This window comes from Dicentrarchus labrax, unplaced genomic scaffold (genome assembly GCF_905237075.1).
Source record: "Dicentrarchus labrax unplaced genomic scaffold, dlabrax2021, whole genome shotgun sequence".
NCBI lineage: Eukaryota > Metazoa > Chordata > Actinopteri > Moronidae > Dicentrarchus > Dicentrarchus labrax.
The window spans coordinates 20,819,931-20,824,942 of record NW_026136719.1 but is presented as its reverse complement, the minus strand read 5'-3'; positions in this window follow the sequence as shown (position 1 = coordinate 20,824,942).

Here is a 5,012-nt window from a genome sequence, read left to right as displayed (position 1 = left end):
TATGAAAGAGACACCCATATAGATGGTCAGGTTCAGCCCCCTCAAGTGTGTGTCAGATATTGAACGATAACCATGAGCATAAGATACTGTAACCGCCCAACATAACTCAGAGAAAGTTCTGTGATTTATATGTGTGTGTGTGTGTGTGTGTGTGTGTGTGTGTGCGCGCGTGTGTGTGTGCGTGTGTGCGTGTGTGCGTGTGTGTGTGTAGTTTATCAGTGACCAAAAAAATTTCGTTATCTATCCAGTTTTTATGGGGGACATAAAAAGGTACAAGGATCATTTACACTTGGACACATACACAAACCTCAACTCCAGCCTGTTTCTATTACTTCACGCAACTGCTTTTACCTCTGTGCACACACGCACACAAACTCTTTCTCTCTCTCCTTCTCTCTCTTTTTCTCTCCCTCACCCCCTCTCTCTCTTTTTAATTAACTAAGGCCAACTCTAAAGATAACCTTGGGCAGTGAAGTGCTGAACGGCCACTGGTGTTGTTTTGGGGGGTCTCACATAAACGTTGCCTCATCTTCACTGTGCGAGTACATCAGGAGGTTTAAGGATGGAGTGTGTTGTTTGCGGTACAGCTTATAAAGCCTCTTGAGGCAACTGTGTGATTTTTTTGGGTGATATTGGGCTATATAAATAAATCCCTATACATTATGCCAAAATGTCCAGTATAGTCTTTGTACCATATATTTGTACCATATATTTTGGCTCGAGCTTTGTATACTTAATGTTGTATACTTAATGTGTTAATATGAAATTGTTTTTGTAAGGGTTGATGACCCAACAGAAGCATGAAACACCAGGTTTTATCTCTTCCTTATCTCACTTGCTGGTTGTAAAGCTTATGTAGCATCTAAAGCTCAACCAGCACCATGGAAACCAAGACTGTGTGGTTATATTATAACCTGACCTAAGTCCAGTTTTATGGCTTCACACTTAATGTAAAAATGCTTGTTTTCCTTGTCACCTTTTGTAAACATTGTCAGTTTTTATAATTTCCTGTAAATCATTCTAACATGTAATACATCATTTTGGCAGTGTGTCAAATCAATTGTTACCACAGAAAAACAGCACAAACCTTTAATCGGTCTGTGTCAAGTGCCGACCTGTTCGTTTCCCAGAACAGATTTAGTGTGTGACTGTTACCACTGGGTGTCAGTACAGGGCTTTGATTTTAGGCTATGCCAATGCTTCACTGATTTTTCACAGTTTTCAGTAGTGTCTGGTGTGTGTAAAAGGATTTTCAGTTTTTATCTGTGTACACACTTCACGTGTGTCTTAAGTGGTGTGTGTACACTTGCACAAATCTGCATGTGTGTGTGAAGCTATGAAGCCATGTGCCTGCATGTTAATGTATCTCTCTCTCTCTCTCTCTCTCTCTCTCTCTCTCTCTCTCTCTCTCTCTCTCTCTCTCTGTGTGTGTGTGTGTGTGTGTGTGTGTGTGTGTGTGTGTGTGTGTGTGTGTGTGCACGTTTGTGTCAGTGTCTATGTGTGGAGTGGGCTCAAAAGAATGTCTCTGTCAGGTTGTGGACTCTCATTAAGATGCTCTGCCAGTGCATAATAAGCTGGCCATATGGTCAACATGGCGTTGGTATCTCTCCCCACCTTCAGGTGGTTGAGTTTGAGAACAGTCCCACAATAATAACACACACAGCAACCAGATAGCAAGGCAGGAGAAACAGATTTTATGGGTTTAGTTTGGAAAAGCAAGATTATTCGCAAGCTAAAACATTTTAAACCATATCTCTCATTGTTCGCAAAATGAGGTGGGCATGGCTAACAGACCACAAGAAGAGTCAGACAAGAGTTTGGTGTCTGTCATTTCTCAGCCGCAGTGATCCCAGATCAACATTCCTGCTCCATGATCTGTGAAATGTTGTTCACATCACAATGGTAATGCCACCGAGGGCACTGTTACTGCTATTCACAGCTGATGCCTCTCAAATCTACAGAAAGGTCAGTAGCTAGGTACCCATCCCTGGCTCTCATTTAGAAACACTGAAATGTTCAATGCCAAGCTATAATTAGTAGCCATATGGGCTGTGTGTTGAGAATAACTGCCTGCTGTAGATACACATGGAGAGGCTGTGGTGACTCTCACTATTTATCGTCTGCTCAGAGCCTGTGAAATGGCAAGGGAGGAGTAGAGTCATGAATGAAATGTTGAAATAAAACTAAACCCACTAGACTGGCTGGGAATATCTGATTGGAAACAATGTTCATTCCCTTAAAGATATTATTGTTTTCATTGTAAATCAAGTGGCTTTGTGTAATGTGAAAGGCTTTCTGGTACTGCTTATGTCACTGCCCATTCTGCAGCTTTAAGTCCAGCTCATTATTTCTGGTTTGAATGATTGAGTCCCCCTTATATACAACTCACAGAGGCTCACACTAGCCGATTGTAAAATACTTGTCCAGAGTGAAATGGTGGATGTGTAACTTTCTTTCTTTTTTTTTTCCACCAGTGCCTCATTTACTGCAGCTCTCCGACAAGCCTGGGGGACCTAGATATTTTTCTCAGCAGTCAGTAGCCTAAACTAGACTAAAATACCACTTAATATAAGACTTGTAGTACATTTGAAAGGTAGCCAGACAGACCCCAGTTGAATGTCCATGTTGCTCTGTTTTTGTTTAATATGTAAATAATATCAGGCAATATTTTGGCACATTATTCATAAGAACTTGATAAATGGACATACTAGGGCTTGTTGCTGGGAGCTTGTTTTTAACTCTACTTTCCTCTCTCTAGCAGTCAAAAATTATAGCTTTGAAACTACCATTGATGTATATCGAGAAAAACATTTAGCTTCCAACTGTTTCAGCAGATGCATTCAGATGCCAAAGAAGATTGTAATGCCACTGAGCAGGATGAATATGAAAAAGAATATTGCTGATCAGTACATTAAAGAAAAATAAAGAAACAAACAGAAAGAGTTTTTGAAAATTGTGCACAGCAAGAGCTCCATACAGGCCGGAGGGCAGTGATCTGCTCTGATTGTGCCGAAAGAATATATTTAGGTCAGAATCAATTGAGGTAAGGCCCCCTCCAGTCCAACACACCCTCACACACACACACCCTCACTCACACACACACACACACACACACACACACACACACACACACACACACACACACACACACACACACACACACACACACACTGTTGATTCAGCCATTGGCCACACTGACTACTTAATAGGGAAGTCACATACAGCTATTTTTACAAACTGTGCCACTAATTGCAAGGTTAAACGTTGTGTCCCTCTACATCTGGTTTGAATAAAAATAAGTGAACAGTTTAAATCCAGTTTCTTCCAACCTTTTAGTTGATGTACATAAGTGTCACATTTGATGTCTGCCAAAACAATTGCAGAGGGACTATATATAGACGTATTATTATAGGACACAAATAGGTTTTTCTCAACAGAAACGTGTTTGTTGTTAGGGTAAATGTTCAAATTCAAACATCAAATTCATCAAAGTGTTCATTCTGCAGTGCATTCTGCAGATGTGGCCTTATGTTGTCTGGAACAAAACGAGGATCAGGACAGTCTGCTTTTTAAAGAACTGCCTTTGATCTGGCATGGCTTTACTTGACTTAACATGACACTTGTTGGTCAAAACGCATGCAAATCCCAAATATAGGAGATGAATTGGTTGACAGATTGACGGAACATAATGGGCACAATCCTAATAATAGAATAGCAATGAAAAGGTGCTGTGACATCTTTATTACAGAATGCTATTTTCTGCAATTTATTTGATATAGGTTGCAGGCAGGAGAGTTAAATTACATGCAATGAGATTAAAGCAAACGAGGAACGATTTTTATTCAAGGATCACCGTGACACTCTTCAACCTGGTCCACAAGAGTCTTGTAGGAGATATTTCTGGTATTCATTCAAAATGGCATTTTATCACAGAAGAGTTCATTTTTGAGGTTGTTGTTTGTGAAAGGCTATTCTAACGTTTGGTTGTCTCTAACTTCCGTGTGTGACTTCTTGCTGGACAAAGTATTTCATATACTTTTGGATACAATGCAAAACACCAGGAGAAAATGCAACCTCAAAATGACCTCAGCAATCAGTCAACATCTCTCTGAAACCGCGTCAACAAAAACCCAATATGATAAAGTCGATAAATGTAGAATGTATTGCAGGTCTGTAAAATTGGTAACAGTAGATTGGGTATTTCTATTTTTCTTCTGTTGTATATTTTGTGTTTTTAAATTGCCAGACAGCATGCTGAAATTAAATGTACACATGTTGTCTAGAACTTTCTGTTGGCCTCAAAAAGCCACCATTGTGACTCTGTAATTCACCTTGACCAAAGCCCAAAATACACATGATTGAATTTCTCCACTCAATGGTGCACTAGACAGCGTTTTTCCCCTTCTATGATATGATTTCACAGTCAGGAGAGAAAAGGGGTGTCTAATTCTCTGAGAGAACATAAATCAGGCGTTAATCACAAAATAGGCTCTTAACCAGAGCAGGAAGCTGACCCTTTTATTCCCCAGCTACAGTAGCTGATGGCTCACAAATACTAGACACTCTTATCATTCTACCAGTCAGACTGGATTTTAGAAAAGATTAACAACTGACTGTTTAGCAGAGTAGAGATAGACTTTTCACTGACTGTCTTAAATTGCTCTTGTACATGAATTTAAAGAATTTCACAATGATCTTTAGTATGCATTAATTCCATATGTAATGTGGGGAAACATTGGTTGACCCTACTGTGCTATTGAGAAATGTTAATTGGATTTATGGGATTGTTCCCATCCTGGTTGGCAATGCCATTGTGCTCTCACTTCACACTAAATTATACTGGCGACAAGGTCAGGTGGTACAGTGGGTCATTCATTTAAGTGCAGTTTGGTGGTTCAATCTCCAACTCCTGACTACATGACGGAGTGTCCTTGAGCAAGACACTTACACCCCAATCTGCTCCGAAGGAGCAGCTCAATGGCATTACCATTTTTTTTAATGTAGAAATGTAC